General features: G+C 44.2%; 1 protein-coding gene across 3 annotated transcripts in view; it reads left to right on the plus strand.

The window, feature by feature from the left end:
- ATP2B4 (ATPase plasma membrane Ca2+ transporting 4) overlaps positions 1-23,786 on the plus strand; it is a 187,150-nt gene that overhangs the window by 95,998 nt on the left and 67,366 nt on the right. The window lies entirely within an intron of this gene.

The raw sequence follows: 23,786 nt of genomic DNA on the forward strand, positions 1-23,786 counted from the left end.
CCATTAATTCAGTCACCCATGCATGTTTGTACTATTCACCTCTCATAGACACTGTCACTGGTTTGTTTCTTGCTGTTAGCTGGTCTCCATATATTTGAGGCTGCTGCAAATTGACTCCCTAGGTTAAGGTCACACATGCCAAGGGCTTTTATGTGCTTCCTGAATTCTGTCATTCCCCTTCCATGTGTCCCTCTTATTTCTCTATTGACCTTTTTATTCTTTTTGATCTTGGCAGGTTGAGATGATGTTGTTGACTGTAATGAGGCATTTTGCATCATCAATGGCCTGATGTACTTGGGGGTTTCCTATGAGCTGGGCAAAGAATCTGCAAAATATACAGAACAAATTGCATTAATCCAGACCTTCGGCTTTTTGCTTTTCCCCCAGGAGTCCTTTTTCTTACCTTCCAAAGAGTGTGATTTTGCATGCAGCTTGTATGGAAGCCTGTGGAAGTGAGAGATTGCTTGACTCATCTAGATAAGTTGCTGGAGAAATTGCCAGAGAGGGGAGGATGCTGACCATGGGTGGGATGGAATTGGATTTGCTTTAGGCATGCACATTCAGCAGTGGGGCAGCTGTTTCACTGTGGTGGTGTATTCCCATGCACCTGCAAGGCATATGAATATTACAACCATGTGGGCAGGGCTTATTCCGTGGGTATTTCCCTCTCAGCTAGTATCTTTCCTCCCAGCAGGGTGTTGATCGAGGGTGAGTGGGTAGGCTGCACAGTCTGTGCCAAAACTTTGGCAGCATGTGCAGCTGCTAAGGCTTGGGGCTTCAGGGTGGATGCCTGACTGAGAACACACTCTGACTAGGAGTTATAGCACAAATAGTATTTCTTGCTATTGGTAGGGTGCAAATCTGATACTTCCCTCTCTGCTCGAGTTGCTGTGTATAGAATATAAGCTCTGGCAGTGAAAATACATTGTGAAGTGGGCCCCAGGGAGAACCGAACCCTGATTGCAGCTTTAGCATGCAGAGGCAACTGTAGAGAGTTCCCACAGTTATTCTGGGTGTGTATATATGTCAGCAGCAGTGGGAAGAATGGAATATGTCAGCTAAGTGCTCCACTGATGATTACAGGATGAAATCAAGCTGGCCTGAACTACTGTCTGCAGGCGTAAATACTGAACTATTCCAGTTTGGGACCTGAGACCCCAACTTAAAACATGGAACCCACATGGATTTTTTAAGCCTGTGTGTCAGATTCCCTGACCCAATCAAGTGATTTTCCTTCTCTGTTCCTTTTCTTGCCCTTCCTGTTTCAAGAGTAATGCTGACCCTGATGCAGCACACCTTAGATTCAGTTGTGACCCACTTTCAGCTCTCCAGTTACGAGTAAGGCACTATACCAGCCATTTTCAGCCACTAGGCTGTGGCACATTGGTGTGCTGTGGATGGTCCACAGGTGTGTTGTGGGAGTTTGGGGAAGGGTCATTTATTAGTAGGGCCATTGGGGATGTGAACCCCCTCACCAGTAGTGCAGTGTGCCATGTCACGTTGATTCACGTGCACGTTGGGGGAAGAATACCAGGTAAATCTCTAACAAAAACCCTTGACTTCCGACGGGCGGACTTCCCTCAAATGAGGAGGCTGGTTAGAAGGAGGTTGAAAGGGAGGGTAAAAAGAGTCCAGTCTCTCCAGAGTGCATGGAGGCTGCTTAAAACAACAGTAATAGAGGCCCAGCAGAGGTGTATACCACAAAGAAAGAAGGGTTCCACTAAATCCAGGAGAGTGCCCGCATGGCTAACCAGCCAAGTTAGAGAGGCTGTGAAGGGCAAGGAAGCTTCCTTCCGTAAATGGAAGTCTTGCCCTAATGAAGAGAATAAAAAGGAACATAAACTGTGGCAAAAGAAATGTAAGAAGGTGATAGGGGAGGCCAAGCGAGACTATGAGGAACGCATGGCCAGCAACATTAAGGGGAATAATAAAAGCTTCTTCAAATATGTTAGAAGCAGGAAACCTGCCAGAGAAGCGGTTGGCCCTCTGGATGGTGAGGGAGGGAAAGGGGAGATAAAAGGAGACTTAGAGATGGCAGAGAAATTAAATGAGTTCTTTGCATCTGTCTTCACGGCAGAAGACCTCGGGCAGATACCGCTGCCCGAACGGCCCCTCCTGACCGAGGAGTTAAGTCAGATAGAGGTTAAAAGAGAAGATGTTTCAGACCTCATTGATAAATTAAAGATCAATAAGTCACCGGGCCCTGATGGCATACACCCAAGGGTTATTAAGGAATTGAAGAATGAAGTTGCAGATCTCTTGACTAAGGTATGCAACTTGTCCCTCAAAACAGCCACAGTACCAGAAGATTGGAGGATAGCAAATGTCACGCCTATTTTTAAAAAGGGAAAGAGGGGGGACCCAGGAAACTATAGGCCGGTCAGCCTAACATCCATACCGGGTAAGATGGTGGAATGCCTCATCAAAGATAGGATCTCAAAACACATAGACGAACAGGCCTTGCTGAGGGAGAGTCAGCATGGCTTCTGTAAGGGTAAGTCTTGCCTCACCAACCTTATAGAATTCTTTGAAAAGGTCAACAGGCATGTGGATGCGGGAGAACCCGTGGACATTATATATCTGGACTTTCAGAAGGCATTTGACACGGTCCCTCACCAAAGGCTACTGAAAAAAACTCCACAGTCAGGGAATTAGAGGACAGGTCCTCTCGTGGATTGAGAACTGGTTGGAGGCCAGGAAGCAGAGAGTGGGTGTCAATGGGCAATTTTCACAATGGAGAGAGGTGAAAAGCGGTGTGCCCCAAGGATCTGTCCTGGGACCGGTGCTTTTCAACCTCTTCATAAATGACCTGGAGACAGGGTTGAGCAGTGAAGTGGCTAAGTTTGCAGACGACACCAAACTTTTCCGAGTGGTGAAGACCAGAAGTGATTGTGAGGAGCTCCAAAAGGATCTCTCCAGACTGGCAGAATGGGCAGCAAAATGGCAGATGCGCTTCAATGTCAGTAAGTGTAAAGTCATGCACATTGGGGCAAAAAATCAAAACTTTAGATATAGGCTGATGGGTTCTGAGCTGTCTGTGACAGATCAGGAGAGAGATCTTGGGGTGGTAGTGGACAGGTCGATGAAAGTGTCGACCCAATGTGCGGCGGCAGTGAAGAAGGCCAATTCTATGCTTGGGATCATTAGGAAGGGTATTGAGAACAAAACGGCTAATATTATAATGCCGTTGTACAAATCGATGGTAAGGCCACACCTGGAGTATTGTGTCCAGTTCTGGTCGCCGCATCTCAAAAAAGACATAGTGGAAATGGAAAAGGTGCAAAAGAGAGCGACTAAGCTGATTACGGGGCTGGGGCACCTTCCTTATGAGGAAAGGCTACGGCGTTTGGGCCTCTTCAGCCTAGAAAAGAGACGCTTGAGGGGGGACATGATTGAGACATACAAAATTATGCAGGGGATGGACAGAGTGGATAGGAAGATGCTCTTTACACTCTCACATAATACCAGAACCAGGGGACATCCACTAAAATTGAGTGTTGGGCGGGTTAGGACAGACAAAAGAAAATATTTCTTTACTCAGCGCGTGGTCAGTCTGTGGAACTCCTTGCCACAGGATGTGGTGCTGGCGTCTAGCCTAGACGCCTTTAAAAGGGGATTGGACGAGTTTCTGGAGGAAAAATCCATTATGGGGTACAAGCCATGATGTGTATGCGCAACCTCCTGATTTTAGGAATGGGTTAAGTCAGAATGCCAGATGTAGGGGAGAGCACCAGGACGAGGTCTCTTGTTATCTGGTGTGCTCCCTGGGGCATTTGGTGGGCCGCTGTGAGATACAGGAAGCTGGACTAGATGGGCCTATGGCCTGATCCAGTGGGGCTGTTCTTATGTTCTTATGTTCTTATGATTCCATATCCCAGCTACACTGGCCTTGTGATAATCACTTCTAATTCAAAGAGCAGACTGGGAGGAGGGGCTAACAGGATCAATAGGGATGGCAAAGAGAATCAAAAGCAGGGACATCAAACCTCATGCTGGCTGTTACCTTTTCCTTGTTAGGAGGGACCACTTCCAGTGTAGTGTTACATCAATAAGTCGTTTCAAGGGAGGCTGCTATCTGGATATTGCCTTACAGTTCAGCTATCATGAGGGTTGAATGCAGCTGTCTTAGATACTTCTCATCATTGTTGCTCAGCAAGCACAGGATCCACCACAGAAACTTCTATGTGAGTAATGAGGAAATTATTGAATCCATTTTGCTGATTCAAGTTGTCTACTGAGACTCTCTGTCTTTCTCTATTAAAATAAGGAGTCCTTTGTGGGCAACTAATGCTGCTGAATCCCAACCAAGCAGCACCTGCTGCCAGGAATATGCGTGCCCAGTTCCCATCAGTCCAACTTTGCTTCTTTTGCCCTTTCTTCCTACATAGTAACAGCCTCGCTGAAGGCTAATATCCTGTTCAGGAGCTGAGCAGAAGCTCAAGTTTTGGTTGCATTTAGCTTACATAAAGGGCACTGTCACAAATGTGATGTTATCTTAAGCAAATTCTCATAAATTCTCATCTCATATGGATGATCAGGGTGCACTCCTAGACACATTGGCTAGTTAGTAGGCTCCATAGAGGAATTTGGAAACAGTTATTATTATTATTATTATTATTATTATTATTATTATTATTACTCAGAGGTAAGTTCATGGTGTTCCATAGGCTGTAATACTATCGTACCAGAAACAGTCTTCTCTGCTGGAACTCAGTAGGACTTACTTGTGAGTAAACACGCACAGGCTTTCTCTATGAGAGCATTTAACTGACATCAACGGCAAATTATTTTAGTCCTTTACGGTTTCCATTGATTCTTTCAAACTGGTACAAAGTTACCCATTTACAGCCCAATTCAGGGCTGCTGCATATGGTTGTGTAGGTTGTGCACTGCACAAGGGTGCCACATCTAAGGAGATGCCATTCACATCAGAAGGAGGAAGAATGCTGGTAGAATGTCACTTCCAGTAGGGAGAGAGGAGCACCTTATTCTAATTTTTACAAAGGTTGAGCTGGGCTAACGGTGGCTCTGGCGCAATTCTGTGCATGTTTACATGGAAGTAAGTTACACTGAGTTCTGTGGAGCTAATTTCCAAGTAGATATGCATAGAAGCACCTTTCTGATTTAAGAAAGTGCAGTATCTACAGTTTAATAATCACTATCGAGGAGAAAACACATCACTCAGAATTGCCCCATTCTCAAGAACCAGCGATTTGACTGAATAATCTCCTGTACATAAGAACATAAGAAGAGCCCTGCTGGATCAGGTCCAGGGCCCATCTAATCCAACTTCCTGTATCTCACAGCGGCCCACCAGATGCCTCAGGGAGCATACACAAGATACTTTCATCTTGTTGCCACCTTCCTGCATCTAGCATTCTATTTATGCTCACACACCCCCAGTGAAGACACCAGATTGCAATTGGGTTTGACTTGTGTTACTTTATTAAACACAGTGTCCAGTTTTTAAAGCAGCCATTTTCAACCACTGTGCTGTGGCACAGTGGTGTGCTGCGAGTGGTCCACAGGTGTGCCCAGGAATTTGGGGGAAGGTCATTTATCAATAGGGCCAATGGGAGATGTGAGCCCCCCACTGGCAGCATGGTGTGCCTTGTCAATTGTCAAAAACCTGGTGGTGTGCCTTGACCATTTTTAGTGCCTTGACAGTGTGCCATGAGATGAAAAAGGTTGAAAATCACTGTTTTAAAGCATGAAACCTATTGAATATACCTTCCCTCCCTCACCAGTCTGGGACGCCAGTCAGTAGATTAGTCCATTATCACTAAGTTCATTTTAGTATTTGCCACAAAGTTGACCAGTATTTGACCAGAAGCTGGGAAATTGGAGATATTTCAGTGTCTGTACTCTGCAGACACCGAATCCTTTGTAATCCTTTGTAAAGGATTATGAACTCATAGACAGAGGTGTGTGAAAAACGGTTTTGCTTTTTTGTGGATTTTGGTGTTTTCCAAAGTTAGAATTGCAGAAAGTGGTGTTATGTTTTATTCAAAATTTACTTTATAATTATAAATTATAATTCTTTTAAAAGTGTACTAGGTAGGTGATAAAGGTGGTATGGTGTCAGCAAATACAGCCACAGTCATTACCCATGCCCACACATCCCATTAAATGATAAATAAAAACTAAATAAAACAGTTTTTCACAGATTTAGGTTTGTTTTTTACAAAATTAAGAAGTGCATAAATGCTTAATAAATATTAGATTTTAAAAAGTAGATCAGAAAAATATAGAGTGGGTTTGTTTTTTTTTAATGAGGCTTAAGATTGTTATTCAGTGGAAAAAGATTCAGATGGCTAACATTAATAGTACAAATGCTGGACTAAATATATATAGTAGAATAGAATTGATCCACTTGGCTGTTTTTGAGCAAGGCTGACTTGGTGACAGTGCATGGAAGGGGAGGACATTATGAGTGGAGGGGACTTCAGAGATGGCTGCTGCTGTGAAGCTAAATCTTGTGCTGTGATTCACTCTAATGTGAAAGCCTCTCTTGTCTCCTCTCCCCTGGGTGAAGCAAGTGTCAGCAAATATAGCCTTGACTCACTGGCAATAACTACCAGAGCAACTTCACTCCTCTGGCTTTTTAGTCACCCGCCCACCCCAATCTCCTCCACCTCCTCTCTTTCTATCCTTCCTAGATTTGCCATTCTTTTTTCCTTGCAGAGTTCCTGTGCCTTTAACTGTTTGAATCCACGCATACAACTTTACTAATTGTGATATCCCTGTGCTGGGGAAAGATGATGCATGTTGACTGGGGGGGGGGGGTGGATGGGACCAGTTGCTTATTCCATCACTTCAGCTTACAGGGAGGAGAAAAAAATAGGAAACAAGCATGTCAGGGAGAACCATTCTTGCTTGGCCACCTAGTTTCCTGTGTGGGAGGGGTTTTTGTTTTGTTTTTAAAATGGGGAAACATTCATTCATATGATTCTTCCTCCTGCAACTGAAAGTATGTAGTCCAGGAACAGTTTTACCCTCTGATGAACTGCTTGTCTGGACAGAGTTGTGCCAAAACTGCTTCTTCTTTCATAAACTTCCTCAAGTGAATAATTCCTCTGGAATAATGGTAATAATAGAATATGGTGTTCCAGAGCAGAGATGGCATTGGTGGATTAAAGAGTGAAGCCAGTGCACCCTGCCTACTCTCCTCTTGGCTCACCAGAGGGGAAAAGTTATGCTCACATCTAATCTGCTGACCTTGATAAAACGAGAAAGTGGCTCCTAATGCAATTCTGAGCAGTTATTTTTCCTTAGAGGTAAATGTGTTTATTCTCTGTCTTTGAAACACAAACCTATGTGCCCATGCATGCATACACACATGCACACATATTTCTTTCCTCCTATGAGCAGATATGTTCCCACCCCATAACCTTTAAGCTTCCCCTTTCCTGAACTTCTCCATGTTTTCTTCTACATAGTCACCTCTCTACTGCTTCACAGTTGACTTCCTTCTCATCATTTTCCATGACATTGAAAGAAGATTTACAGTACACACATAGTAGCAGACAGGCAACTGATAAAACTCTGTTATTTAAAGCGGGGGAAAAACCCACACATTTCTTCGTCCTTGTAATAAACTTTGGCTTCCTTGCTGCAGATTAAAATGAGCTCAGTGATTCCTTATCTGATAATGTTTGTTCTATAAATGTTCCAGCTGAGAGAACAACAGACACAATCTATGTGCTTTGGGATGGTTTCAGGCTCAGGAAGTTAGTGTCTGTCCAAGGCTGACAAAGGAGGGGAGGAAGGAAAGATGACTTCCACTTCCTTTGAAGCAAGTTGAAGCCCAGGCAGCCCTAAGGGTCAGTTTTCCAAAAGCACCTGTAATTGACATGCAGTTCTCCAAATATGCACTTACAAAGCTTTGTGTGCCATCCTGCCTTGCTCTTCACTATCACATTTCCACAGTGCGGAATCCAAAATCAATGTAATTACTTGACTTTGTTAAAAACTCTCTTAGAATGAAGAACAATGACATTTCAGCTGTACAATGTTCTATCTGCCCCCATCAGCCTGAGTCCTCCTTTTTATTAGCTTCTCATCTTAAGTTCAATCCTGGATTGATAGAAGCAGTTTGCATATATTACAAATAGTTGCATTGATGTTAGTTTGAGAAATGGAGTCTATAGTGATGGCTCTACAACATGTCCTCTTACTGTATAGAGAGGCTGCAGTGTAAAGGGCAACAAATTATGATGCATGCAGTAATTTTGGATGAACCTGGAAATCCACTGCTTGTTGACAAGGTTGGGCATGTCCTTCTGCCTGGTTTTGGTTATCCCTGTACTGCTTTTTGTCCATGATGCAAATGTGATAGAATAGATCATCCAGCAGAGCTGCCATTTCACCCAGAATGTTTGTTTTATTCCTTGGTGGCTGCCTCAGCAGTTGATGGCCGTTGCCGTTCTGGTTCTCTCTCTCTGTGCATGCATGCAGAACTTTTGCATGAGATCTGATGCTCTCCTCAATCAAATTTTTCCTCTTTTGTTATAAAGAGCAAAAATTTGATTGAGAGCATCAGATAAGCAAATTCCAACAGACCGTGCGAACTTATGGACAGTGAAAAACGGAGGCGCATAGAATACAGGAGCCTACAAAGGACCAGTCGGCAGAAGAAAATGTTTATCAGCAAGACAAACTACAGTGTCACAAAGAAATAGCAGCTTACTGCTCCATACTTTTATCAATGTAGGCATGAATTTATCCTCCTGCCTCTGCAGTTCCTAAGAGCCTTCTAGATGTTAATACATTTTTTACAGTACACCTGGGGACCATATAGTGAAAATTGATACACTATGGTGCCTCCTTGACTAAAAATCATGTATCTTTGCATCTCTTCACAGACTTAGGGATCCTCTGTGAAGAGGACAAAAAGGAAGACACTTAACTATCACATCTTATGTGATAATTCACTTTTCAAGTAGGAGAAAAGTGGGCATAAGTGGTGAAGTGCATAAGTCGAATTCCATTTTCAGTTCTTTTTGCCAGACCAGAGCAGATTTCCATGGAAAATCCATATGCTTATTCAGATTTTGATTGGTTCCATTTCTTCAGAATTGTCAGTTCCTTCTTCACTTAGAGGGTCCTGATGCATTTTCTGCATACAGATTGTAATTTGTGTGGAGTTTCTTCTTATCTGGAGGCCTCCTGTTCCAAGGCTAATCTACTAGGTAAGCACTTCAGAGGTTTTCAGGGCTGAGGATAGACCCTGGGCAAGGGGCAGCCATACCATGCTGAATGGGCACTAACCTACTTGAAGAATAAATGGGACTGACCAGTCCTGGATGTGACACCATCTGAAAATCTCAAGGACTTGGCACTCATTTCTAACAGGCAAACATTACTTAACAGGTCCAGAGGTGCAATTTCTCAAGAGAGGTGTAGAGTATGGGATTACCCACTTCCCTCTTTCCAGGTAGAGATGGTGGGTGCACCCCCCATTTCAAAGGCTAGGTCTCCTGTTCTTGCACAATTCTTGCAATGGTCTGGGCAGTTGTTGCAGAATTTTTTCAACCATTGCTCTCTCAGGACATGAAAGTCTGGGAAAGTTAACTCTGCCTATATCAAGACTACCACTACCAGTGACTCCTGGCTTCCAGAGCATTTTTGTGGCAAATGTACTTGTTGATTACAATCAATATGGTGATTGTTTATACTTGTTTCGAGAGAGGGTGCAGTAAGGAAAAGAACTTGCATTCAGTCTCTGATTTGTACCTGATGTGACTGCAAAAAGAAGATGATGAAGGAGCCAGGATTAGAACAGTGTGATCGTCGAGTGGAATGGCCTGAGCAGTGCTTGGGACACTCTGTCTCTGTATTTTCATTCGCAGGGACCATGCACCAGACTGGGAGGTAAATCGGTTTGGATGATTTTTAGGAGGCTGTTTGCATATTTTGTAATTGACTAGAATCTGGAAAGACAGTGAATCCGATCTGCTGTGGCCCAAAGGCTGGAAGCTGTCCTGTATACAAGAAAAAATAGATCATGATAGGGAGAAACATGAGTTGCAAGATGTACTTGCATTAAATGCTGACAGGAACTGCAGGGCTCGTTGTTGCTGCTCTGTGCCTTGGAGCAAGACTTGTGAGAACATTGTCTGGATGGTGGTGGTGGATTCAGAGACAAACTACTTCATCAGAGCATTACTTGAATCATGCCCTGTGGAGGAATATGTGCAGGGACGGCCTTGCCTTTCAATGACTTGAAATGCTTGTGGAGCAGCACCCTTGGAGGGGTGGTTAATGGATCATTCCTCAGCCCATCTGTCTGCTGCCCTGTCCAAGCTGCTGCTCTGCTGGGGGCTCTGATCCTCTTCCAACTCAGCACGTTGGAAGAGGATGGCAGCAGCTGCAGTGCTGCTGGTAGGGAGGGGAAAGCTGCTCACAAAGCACTAAGTAGGCAGGGAAAGGCAATTTGGAGCTGACTCTGCTTCCCTTTACTTGTGATGAGCAACCTCCCTGCTCCATGCTACTTTCAGTTGCTGGGTTCCCAGCATCCCCTATTCAGAGTCAGGAGGCTGCCCATGGTGCTTGTTGTAAGTGAAAGGAAGGGGGGACAGGGCCACCTGTCTTCCTTCCATATCCCCATGGTGCACACACATGAGTGTATGTGCATGCAGAGGCAGTATTCAGGGTGGCATTCAGATGGCACAGAGGCACGTGTCACTCCTGAATACAATGAAGACCCCTGCCTTAGTCCTGAACATTAACAGAAAAGAGATGGGAGCAGGAGATGTAGGAACTTGCTCCTAGGTCTGTCCTGTAAAATCCGTGGGGATTTTTACTTCTATATGCATTCCTCCATAGAAATTATTGCAAAAAAGCACTCTCATGGATGAAGCTGTTGCAACAGGCTTATTGGTTTAAAAATACAATTTGGGGCTCAGTCTTTGTACAAAATTATGCTTTATTTTTAAAAACTTATTTCTGTTTAACACAAACATCATATGTGGTCATCGGGGGGCAGGGGTATAAGCAGAGTGGGAAGAGGAGGATGAACGCCTCCTTAAAAGCAAGTCAGGTTTGATACTCCTAAGATATTTTTTCATGTTAATGTATTAGAGTGAGGCTGTTGTTTCCAGGATGTCTGTCTCTATTTCTTTTGTGGAAACCAGAGCGCACACAAAAAAATAAGCTCTGGGAAATCTGTGCATGTCACTGCTGAACATCACTGGTGTAGTGTTTGGGCCAAGAGACTGAGCTGGAAGCGGACTTCCCGTGGTTCTGATTTTACCTCTGTCATGACCTTGTTAGGTGGCTTCAGGCAAGCCACTCCCTCTCAGTTTCTGTTCCCCACCTAGTATAGATACTAATACAGACTTACAACCTTGCAGGGTTGTTGTAAGGATTACATCAAGAAAAGACTTGTGAAGTTTTATTGGAAAACACCATCCAAATATTATTATTTGTAGAGGGAAAGTGGGGGCTGTAGTCCTGTACATAAAAAGTGTGTAAACAATACAAAGTAAGAGATACCACGGCACCTCCTTACCAAGGAATTAAGTCGGATAGAGGTGAAAAGAGAAGATGTTTCAGGCCTAATTGACAAATTAAAGATCAGTAAGTCACCGGGCCCAGATGGCATCCACCCAAGTGTTGCTGATCTCTTGACTAAAATATGCAAATATAAATATACCAATATAAAATATGTGGCCATCTCTTAAAACGGCCACAGTGCCAGAGGATAGCAAATGTCACACCGATCTTTAAAAAGGGAAGGAGAGGGGACCTGGGAAACTATAGGCCAATCAGCCTAACATCTATTCCAGGTAAGATGGTGGAATGCCAAATCAAAGATAAAATCTTATGATGAACAAGTCTTACTGAGGGAGAATCAGCATGGCTTCTGTAAGGGTAAGTCTTGCCTCACTAACCTTTAGTATTCTTTGAAAAGGTCATGTGAACACGGGAGAACCCGTGGACATTATATATATCTGGACTTTCTGAAGGCGTTCTACACGGTCCCTCACCAAAGGCTACTGAAAAAAACTCCACAGTCAGGGAATTACAGGGCAGGTCCTCTCATGGATTGGGATCTGGTTGAAAACCAGGAAACAAGAGTGGGTGCCAATGGACAATTTTCACAATGGAGAGAAGTGAAAAGCGGTGTGCCCCCAGACAAAATTATGCACAGGAAGGATAGAGTGGATAGAGAGATGTCCTTTACACTCTCACATAACACCAGAATCAGGATACAGCCAATAAAATTGAGTGTTGGGAGAGTTAAGACTGACAAAAGAAAATATTTCTTTACTCAGTGTGTGGTTGGTCTGTGGAACTCCTTACCGCAGGATGTGGTGATGGCATCTGGCCTAGATGCCTTTAAAAGGGGATTGGACCAATTTCTGGAGAAAAAAGTCCATTATGGATTTTTTGAAGCCATGATATGTGTGTGTGTGTGTGTGTGTGTGTGTGTGTACAACCTCCTGATTTTAGAAATGGGCTATGTCAGAATGCCAGATGCAGGGGAGGGCACCAGGATGCAGGTATCTTGTTATCTGGTGTGCTCCCTGGGGCATTTGGTGGGCTGCTGTGAGATACAGAAAGGACTGTTCTTATATTCTTATGACACCTAACAGGACTGTGCTGACCTCTGTGTGGACAGAACCATAGAGATGTTTGTACTGGCCTTTTTTACTCCCGTCCCCCTGTTCACTCAATGAAAACATAAAAATGTGCCAACCAATGAAAACATAAAAATGCAATAATATCTTCCATAAAAATACAATAATATCTTCCATAAGAATACAATAAACTCTTACTTTCTTTAGCAGTGCTTTGCCACAGTTCTTTTCATTTTGATTTATTGGTAGGTTTTGTATCCAGTGGGAGCAATCAGCACCACTTTCCTACCTTGTCTCCTATAGCACTGTTTCTAGGAACATATGTTCCATGACCTTGGAGGTATTACTGTAACACAGCATTTCTCAAACTCTCAGAAAGTTTGAGCCTTGCTGTAAGTTCTTGCGGGGGAGGGCGGGAGGCGACGACGTGATTGCCAGATTTGTGTTGCTGTCGAAGGGCACAAGGGCTTACTTTGACTTACCAGAGCCTGCAGCAGGTTCCTGGGGGTGCGGGCAGCCCCATGCCAGCCTGCTCAGGGCTCGCCTCCGCATGCTGGAGAGTCCTGTGGACCCTAGTGTGGGGCTCTCTGCACCTTTGGGAGCCTGCTGCTGTCTCTGGTAAGTCTAAATAAGCCCTTGCACCCTTCAACAGCATCACTGCCTTCTGCCTTCCCAGTCCCTTAAAGGGGCAGAGGCCAGGGCTCTCAGGCTGGGGTGTTGTGATGTGATAGTTTGAGAACCACTGATGTAACACCATACATCCCAACTCATGCTCCATAATGACATGCAGAAGTGGAGATTAGAGGTAAGAAAATAGTATCCTCTCTGAAATAGCCAGCTAAAGTAGGCTGCTACATGTTGCTTCATGTTGCTTCAAATCAAATGATTTGATTTCACTGTGTCTCCTTTCTGCAGATCTGGTATTCACCCACTCTTCTCTCCCCTAGAGCTAGGAAGATGAACTAGCTTGTGCTGTGCAATGTCCAGTCTTTTTTCTTTGCAGGTGCTGCACTTCCTGTTCCTCAGTCACTCTGATCCGTTTGCTTTTGGAAAAAGGCAAAATTGATTTCTCTTTTCTTACTGGACATTTGTTCAGGCCAGCAGGTTCCAGTAGCTCAAGATGAGTCTTCCTTCCCTTTTTCCTTCCTCCACAGGGGGAAGGGGAGAGAGATGCAAGTCTGGCAAGTTTTCCAGAGCTTATGTACCTACTGGGAACCCCTAGCAGCATCCCACATGTCAAAGGAAAACAGCATCCAGATTCTGACTGTGCAAGGGCATTATGTTGACCTTCCCTGCTCAAATAAAGCATTATAGGAGCTGGCAAAACTCTGGCTCTGAGTGTCTTAAGGGGCAGCTGGAAAATGTTAGGAACTATCACAGTGGCAAGGCTTGATGAGCCAGAATGATAGCCTTGAGTGAATGAGTCTTTATAGCTCTAGGCCTCTCAAGGCTTTGTTGCAGTTCAAGCCGTAGTAAAGCACTCAAGAAATACGCACAGTTCCCTCTACATCCCAAGTTTTATTGTTTAGCCTTGGGAAAATTATTTGCCGTTTATTTTTTCCTTATTATATCTGCCACTATTCTTGTAATACGCTCAAGATTATTCATAGTTTAATGGATTTCCAGCTTAATATGCACAGTACAAAAGGTATGGGGGGGTGGCAAGGAGAGACATAAGAAAATACGTCCATACAAGTATTGTGGCCATGGCATAAAAGTGTTTCAGAAGGGAGGAGCCAATTGGCCAGGGATGGGCCAACATTTTGGCAGGAGGGCCACATCATCTCTCTGACACTGTGTTTGGGACCAGGAAAAAAAGAAAAAAAAATTTTTGCATTTCAAATTTGAATAAATTACATAAATGATTACATTAGAGACAGAACTTATATGAATGAATGAATTTTACTGAACTTATTTATAATACGCATGAGAACTATAATACAGGCATGTAGAACCACATGAGAACTATGAACTGTTTGCCACGCACCTCTTGCATGGTGTAAACATACAGACCAAGTCAGAAACATATGGAGACATAAGTTGTTCAGAGGCAGTGGGGGGAGGGGTTAAAATAATACCCAGGGAAAAGCAGAAAACACATGGAGCCTATAGAAGGCCTTGCCCTAACTCAGCCTGCAGCTTGCATCTGGCAATCGCAACTGGCAATCGTGGGCCAGCATGGACTCCAACAGTCTCTGATGGGTCAGAGGCTCATTAGAGACTGGGGGCTCCCTGTGAGCCATATTGGGGGACCCGAGGGCTGCAAATGACCCCCAGGCTAGGGCTTGTCCACCCCTGCAATTGATGGTTGGTCCCACTGTCTTCCCACGTAGTTGTTTTTTATGTAAGAAAACATACAAGGTGGTCTTATGACAGCTGAAATGCAATCCTATGCACACTTCCCCAGGAATAAGCCCAGTTGAACACAAGGGGACATACTTCTGAGTATATGTCATTGGAGTGCATTACAAAACAATGTGTGTGTTCCTTGGGAGATTTATTTTGTTTCCAGCTTAAAATTTTTTATTTTTTTTTTGCTTCAGCCTCGGCTTGAAAAGATTTTGCATGTACAGCACTAGGAAAGTAGTGGCAAATCTCAAATGTCAACAAGATGAAATCTAACACAACAGAACAAAATATGTCATTTGAAATTAATAATTAACATTTGTTTTGTGCTTTGTGAGTGTGCAAAGTGCTTTACTTTGTCTTTCCAACAACCCTGTAAGGTAGATGAGTGTTAGTATCCCCATATTGCAGCTGAGAGGGAAGGGTTTGCCTCAGACTTCCTGACAAGGGATGTGATTTGAACAGTAGAAGGTAGGATTTACAGTTCAGTCTCTTAGTCACTACAGTACTTTATGTTTCCTTGTAACTCTTAAGCATAATTTTGAATTATGAATTAGATATAAAAATTTATATGGAACATTTTAAACTACGTTTTCCTCATTCACCTTTTCCCTCATGTTTACTATTCTGTGGAGAACCACTGCGTTTTGATTAACTGTTGGGAGCTGTAAAGATCGAAATTTTCTGAGTAAGAAGCTTCATAGAGGTTATGTAGTTACACTACAGAAACAAAGACCTGGGAAATATAAGGCCATTGAGTTGTCTTGATGATTCCTGCTCCTTTTTTCAGAAGGACACAGGAACAAAGCGATGGGACATAAGCGGGAAGAAATATTTGAGATTCCTAAATGTCCCCAGTATCACATTTTAGGGTCCTTTCAGCAAAGAATTCTGATATGACACATAAAAAGGAAAATGTTAATGGACATGCTATCTTCACCCTTTAGATATTCCCAATGGCTGAGAGATAGAGGAAGTCTTGGGCAAGGAAAGAAACTTCAGGCCTATAGCTAAAATTAAGCCTGCATCCCTCACTTCAGGGTTGTAAAGGGCATGGTCAGTGCCTATTCAAGGGTGAAGGTAGTTTCCTCATGGTCTACATTTACTGGGAAGGTTATTAGAAAATACTATATGGTTCATGAAATGGGCATAAGCGATTTATACAGATTTTGAGGGGGTTCCCTGTATCTGTGGATTCACTTTATCCACAGATTGGGTCTGCCCTTCCTCGCCTCTTCAGGGTCCTCTGAGCTCAGCAGAGGCCACATCTGTCCGTCGCCAGCTTAGGCCAGGCTCAGACTGAACTCAGTAATGAAAAAGTCACTTACAGTTTTTCCATGAAACCAGAATTGACATATTCAATACCTTATAAGGCATTTGGAAGCCTGAACCTGGCCTCCCAATGCTTTATAAGACATTAAAAACATCATTTCCGGTTCACGAAGAAACTGGAAGTGACTTTTTTCACTGTTGGGCTCAAAGGACCCTCTAGAGACAAGGGGAGCAGAGCTTCTCTCACATCCAGAGGGTGGGGGGGGGGAGGTGCTCAATCATATCTGCAGTTTCATTTAGCTATGGGGGGGGGTTCCAGAACATAACCCCCATAGATATGAGGGCATGCCTGTAGTTAGTTCTGTTGCATCCAGTTCTGGTCACCACATCTCAAAAAAGGGTATCGTGGAGATGGAGAAGGTGCAAAAGAGAGCGAGCGAAATGATTACAAGGCTGGGGCACCTCTCTTATGAGGAAAGGATACAGCGTTTGGGTCTCTTCAGTCTAGAAAAGAGGCACCTGAGGAGAGACATGATTGAGGCATACAAAATCATGCAGGGGATGGACAGAGTGGATAGAGAGATGCTCTTTTCCCTCTCGCGTTATATCAGAACCAGGGGACATCCACGAAAGTTCAGTGTTGGGAGAGTTAGGACAGACAGAAGAAAATATTTCTTTACCCAGCGTGTAATTAGTTTGTGGAACACTTTGCCACAAGAAGTAGTGATGGCATTTTACCTGGATGCCTTTAAGAGGGGATTGGACAAATTTCTGGAGGATAAGTTCATTACGCGTTACAAGTCATAGTAGGTATATGCAAGCTCTTGGTTTTAGAGGCAGGCAGGTTTTAGACTACCAGATGCAGGGGAGGGCACCAGGATGCAGGTTGTGTCTATTGTCTTGTGTGCTCCCCTGGGGCATTTGGTGGGCCACTATGAGATACAGAAAGCTGGATTAGATTACCCTTTGGCCTGATCCTACGGGGCTCTTCTTATGTTCTTAGACTGGTATTGTATTGTATTGGCAACCTTCAGTCTCGAAAGACTATGGTATCGCGCTCTGAAAGGTGGTTCTGGCACAGCGTCTAGTGTGGCTGAAAAGGCCAATCCGGGAGTGACAATCCCTTCCACACCGGGAGCAAGTGCAGTCTGTCCCTGGTCTGTCTCCCTGGCTATGGGCCTTCCTTCTTTGCCTCTTAGCCTCAGACTGTTGGCAAAGTGTCTCTTCAAACTGGGAAAGGCCATGCTGCACAGCCTGCCTCCAAGCGGGCCGCTCAGAGGCCAGGGTTTCCCACTTGTTGAGGTCCATCCCTAAGGCCTTCAGATCCCTCTTGCAGATGTCCTTGTATCGCAGCTGTGGTCTACCTGTAGGGCGCTTTCCTTGCACGAGTTCTCCATAGAGGAGATCCTTTGGGATCCGGCCATCATCCATTCTCACAACATGACCAAGCCAACGCAGGCGTCTCTGTTTCAGCAGTGATTTATCACAAAAGAGACTTTTTATGTACAGTTATTTATTTGTACCTCATGTTTATGCTATGATATACAGTATTCTTAGTGAGTTTTTTTAAGTTTTTAAATTTTAAAAAAGCTAAGGGTAATTTCCAAGGCAGAAAAGGAAAGGCACTGACTTGGGAAAAGAAATGGAATTTCCGATAACAAAGAAGCCATGTGATTCAGCGGCCAGAGTATTGAGCTTTAACCATGAATCTCATTGGATGGCCTTGGCCCGCACGCTAGCTGTCAGCCCAACCTGCCTCACACAGTTTTTGTGATATTGAAATGATGCTGTGAACTCTGTGGAGGAAGGGCAAGGTACCAGTGTGACTCATAAGATCATGAGTTTGTACTGAAAGTGGATTTGTCCCTCAGTGTTTGTGTGACCATGCATCTATGTGAGGGTATTTTCACGTCTCATAAATTTTGTGTGAAACAGAATATTCAAGTTCAGATGGGTTTGTAGCAGTAGCTGCTCTTTCTGCAAAAATGTGTTATCTGGCACAGGCCACAGATTAATTTAAAATTGTTAATGACAATATTCCTCTCACCAGAAAAATTGACCCCCTTTTTGTTCTACACAGTGTCCTCTAGACAACCTTGTGACTCTTCATTCCTCTCATGGATTGAGAACTGATTGAAGACCAGGAAACAGAGAGTGGGTGTCAATGGGCAATTTTCACAATGGAGAGAGGTGAAAAGCGGTGTGCCCCAAGGATCTGTCCTGGGACCGGTGCTTTTCAACCTCTGCATAAATGACCTGGAAACAGGGGTGAGCAGTGAGGTGGCTAAGTTTGCAGACAACACCACACTTTTCCGAGAGGTGAAGACCAGACGAGATTATGAGGAGCTCCAGAAAGATCTCTCCAAACTGGTAGAATGGGCAGCAAAATGGCAGATGCGCTTCAGTGTCAGCAAGTGTAAGGTCATGCACATTGGGGCAAAAAATCAAAACTTCACATATAGGCTGATGGGTTCTGAGCTGTCTATGACAGATCAGGAGAGAGATCTTGGGATGGTAGTGGACAGGTCGATGAAAGTGTCAACTCAATGTGCAGCGGCAGTAAAGAAGGCCAATTCTATGTTTGGGATCATTAGAAAAGGTATTGAGAACAAAATGGCTAATATTATAATGCTGTTGTACAAATCGATGGTAAGGCCACACCTGAAGTATTGTATCCAGTTCTGGTCTCCGCATCTCAAAAAGGACATAGTGGAAATGGAAAGGGTGCAAAAGAGAGCGGCTAAGATGAATACTGGGATGGGGCACCTTCCTTATGAGGAAAGGTTATGGAGTTTGGGCCTCTTCATCCTAGAAAAGAGGCGCCTGAGGGGTGTCATGATTGAGACATAAAAAATTATGCAGGGGATGGACAGGGTGGATAGAGAGATGCTCTTTACACTCTCACACAACACCAGAACCAGGGGACATGCACTCAAATTGAGTGTTGGGAGAGTTAGAACAGACAAAAGAAAATATTTCTTTACTCAGCGTGTGGTCGGTCTGTAGAACTCCTTGCCACAGGATATGGTGATGGCGTCTGGCCTGGACGCCTTTAAAAGGGGATTGGACAAGTTTCTGGAGGAAAAATCCATTATGGCTTTACAAGCCATGATGTGCATGTGCAACCTCGTGATTTTAGAAATGGGCTATGTCAGAAGGCCAGATGCAAGGGAGGGCACCAGAATGAGGTCTCTTGTTATCTGGTGTGCTCCCTGGGGCATTTGGTGGGCCACTGTAAGATACAGGAGGCTGGACTAGATGGGCCTATGGCCTGATCCACTGGGGCTGTTCTTATGATCTTATTCCTACCACTGAGGTAATGGTGCTGCAGTGGCAGCTGCCTCCTGTTCCCAGGTGCCTAAGGGGACTGGTCAATATATAGCTAACTCTGTTTTCCTGGCTCTGTGTAAAAGAGGCCATCCTGAGGCATCATGACTTGTTATGATTGATGCATGATTGATGGGTTGCTTGACCCAAGAAAGGATGGGGATGAGGAAGAGAAGAGGCAAGATGAGATGTGTCACTACAGTTTGCGTCACCTGGTATGACAGATCATTGCATTACCCCATGATGAACCTTCTCCTGTATCAGACCATACAGAATAAATTATAATATCATACACACAGTCTAAATGCAGTGGCATTAGTAGGGTTGGTGTCTCCCCCCATGAATTTTACTTGTTTGTTTATTTAAATATATAACCATACAAGTCACCCAACAAATCAGTAAACGCTTGCATCCTTGAGACATTCAAGATAGAGCAGCTATACAGTCTCAGCTGATGTTCCTACATGGTTCCCGATGATAGCTCTGATAACAGCAATCTGCTGCACGAAATAGTATGATCTAACTGAAATGAATGACAGAGCCTTCTGTACACAACTGGTTCCATTTGTGGGAAGCATGGAGAAATCACTCCCATGATGTGAATGCTAATATGGGAAGAATGAATATGTTTTCCTATTCATGTGTCAAACATGAAGAAACTGAGCTTTTCTTTGGATTCATTTGAAGTTTAGAAGTTTATGTGGGGGGGGGGAACCAAAACCACTACACCAGTGGTTCTTAAACTTTTGGTACCATGACCCACTTTTTAGATTGAGAATCTGTTAGTACCCACTGGAAGTGATGTCATAACCAGACGTGATGTTGTCTAGCAGAAAGAGTTTTTACAATCTTAGGCTGCAGTCCTACCCACACTTACCCAGGAGTAAGTTCCATTTACTATCATTGTTAAAAGCATATACACAGGAGCCTGATAAAAGTACATATCTGTAACATTTCCCCAAATGCAGTCACATGCCATGGTAGCAGCAAGTCTAATGTATTAAAATATAATATTGAAATGAATGGAGACCCACCTGAAATTGGCTCACAACCTACCTGGTGGGTCCTGACCCATAATTTGAGAAGCACTGCACTACACCATCTTAGCAAGGCACTACACCCTTCCCAAGAAGCCTCCCTCCTCCTCACTGATGCTTTGCCATGCTTTGCACCACGCCCTCTCTTATTGTTTGAGAAAGAAAAACTAATCGTCCACCTAGCCATGTTGCATGATCATGAAGTCTAGTTTGGTCCTTCCAAGCAGTTGCAGATTAACCAAAGCATTAACCAAAGCAGATAAATGCAGAGCTACTTACTTTGCATAATGCATTTATTTGGTCAAAGAAATTGTATTTTTAAAATGCTGAATATGCAGTCCCTGTCTTAAAGTCAAGGTTTCCGAGGGGTACTTCCAGTGCCATAATTTTTGTTCAGTGGTTTGCAGCCCAAATCGTTCCTCTGACACACATGCTTCATGTTGGCTGGTGTTCCAGTGTTGGATTCGACATGTTGGCTAGTGCTCCACTGCGCCAGCGATGGGAACTCGACTCAGGTGACCCAAGTCTGAGTCTCAAAATCATGTTTTTTTGCTGACCCGTGTACGCTCGAGTCACCTGCATTGATGACTCCAGCACTGACTCAAGTCTAAAGCCACTGATTCCCCCTGCATGCAGACTTGAGTTTGTCTGTGTCTGGGTGTGTTTGCTTACCTTTTCTGGTGCATGAAAGACCTTGTGGGGCCATCATTCAGAGTGGGAGAGCAGTCAGGAAGTTTCAACCAGGAGAAAGAGAAGGGTTAATGTTTTGTTTTTGCATTGAGCAGGAGGGGGGCTCAGGCTGCCTTGTCCATCTCTAAAGGAACTGATTATCATTGGATGAAGGATGGGTGGTCTGATTTTTTTCTTTGGATGGCATAAGGCTAAAGGAAGAGCCCAAGGGGGTTCATGCCTTAGGATTGGCTGGAGAGGGACAAAGGAGGGGCTCCATTGTTACTTGGGTGGAGGAATCCTAATTGAATGACTGTCGCAAATGGGACTACTTCTGAGTAGAGCTGCAAAGATTGGGTGATACTGGTTAGCCTCCCAGCTGCTGTGTGTGACCCTTCTTCCTTTTGCCATTTCTGTCCCTGTTCTCAAGCAGTTCATCCTACCCCCTCCTCCCTTGTTTACAGCTGGAATGGGAACATCAGGGGAGTGTTTAAAGAGAACTCCCACACACACACACACACACACACACACACCCTGGCAGCAACTCTGTTTTTTTCCCATGGAGCCCCAGCTGCCTTTATAAAGGGCAAGACTTATGACTCAAGTCTTTTTGAGTCCCAGTATTCTCTGGACAACTTGGAAAGTCCATCCATTAGGACTCTTTTTTTAGTTGAGTCATGGGGGCGGAGACTCGTGACTCAAGTCAAGTCATGCTGGATTCGTCCATCCATGACCAGCATTGGGTAGGATTGGGCTGCCCTTTGTGGTTTTCACATATTCTCAAATACTACCCTACTTTTTTTTCCTCCAACCACAAAAGATTGAAATCTGTGTATCTTTCAAACAAAAACAAACAAAAAAACAGACTTAAGTTTCTTGGAATGCCAAAGTTCCATGGGAAATGCTGTCATTATTATATTTCATCACAACCTCTGCTGGTCTGGTTATATTCTGCATTTCAGGATCTAGCCAAGATCTTGGGAATTGCAGAGGAACCTTTGTAGAATTTTTGCTGTTCCTGACAACATTATTTTCTAGAGCTGAGTTAGTGTAATTTGCTCAACACCAAGAATGCTGAGGTGATTATTATTATTATATTATTCCCATTTATACCCCACTCTTTCTCCAAGGTTCTCAGGGCAGCATACATTCCTTGTATCCTCACCCCAGCCCTCTGAGGTAGCTTAGACCAGGAGATGGTGACCAGCTTGGAAACAGATGAGCTTCATGACTGAGCAGAATCTGAGCCCTTGTCTTCTTGGTCCTAGTTCAACACTCTCACCATCGGTGGCATAGCTGGAGGGGGGCAGAGCACTCAGGCTGGCAGGGCCATAGGGCTCCGTTTTGCTCCCCCCGCCAGGAATGGCACAGAAGGGAGGGGCCGCTTGCCTGCCCTGCCAGCCTGAGTGCTCTGCCCCCCTCCAGCTACACCACCACTCACCATTATCTCACACAAGGTCCTACTGGACTTCCTGCCTGCTTAGAACAATGGCAGATTCAGTGATTCTTAGAACAACCAAAGTTCCCCCTCTAAAGCATGATCCAGAGTCAGTGGTCTTGCTTCTCTTATCCTAGAGCAGGGGTCGGCAACCTTAAACATTCAAAGAGCCATTTGGACCCGTTTTCCGGAGAAAAGAAAACCTCGGGAGCCACAAAACCCTTTTGACATCTAAAATTAAGATAACACTGCATATATAGTTTTTTTTACCTTTATGATCTGCTGCAAGCTCCCCTTCCTGTGCTAACCAGACAATATACTTATTGTCAAGATAGATATATCTTGACTGAGGGCCCAATCCTATCTAACTTTCCAGCACTGAGGCAGCCCAGACGTAAGGAAACAAATGTTCCCATACCTTGAGGAGGCCTCTGTGACTGACTCCCCACTACAAGATGCAGTGCATGCCCCATTAGAATGGCTGCACCGACACTGGAAAACTGGATAGGATTGGGCCCTGAGACGGCACTCTGAGGCACACACAGGGTGACCAGATTTCATAACAATAAAAGAGGACAAGTCACCCCAAAATGTAGGATATTGAAGAAAAATGTAGGACCACAAAATAAAAGCTAAAAACACTCATCTATATTGATTATATATTGATCAATATATAGATTATATATTTATTATATATTGTATTATTGATCTCATGTGCCTAATTTAAAATTACTTATTATTGAATTTAAAACTGTATTACATATAATTTATTAATTACAAGAGGGGATGCGTTGCCTGCTCACAGGGAAAAGCAGGACATTTAAGTTCTTTTCCAGGACATGGGGCTAAAAAATAGGACATGTCCTGGAAAAAGAGAACCTCTGGTCACCCTGGGCACACACTGGGACGGTGCATGCTAAGACGGCACCCTTGAATTTAGCACTCTTCATTTTCCCCAGGTCAACCCCCATCTTTCTTGCTCCTGAAAGAGCACCCCTTTCTAAGGCTCCCACAGCCCCATCTCTGCCCTCCTGCTCCCCATGGCACCCCAGAAAAGCAAGATAAAGATGGAGTTACACAGGCAGCCCTTCCACAGCCTCCCTCTTCCCCACC

This window comes from Tiliqua scincoides, chromosome 4 (genome assembly GCF_035046505.1).
Source record: "Tiliqua scincoides isolate rTilSci1 chromosome 4, rTilSci1.hap2, whole genome shotgun sequence".
Classification (NCBI taxonomy): Eukaryota; Metazoa; Chordata; class Lepidosauria; order Squamata; family Scincidae; genus Tiliqua; species Tiliqua scincoides.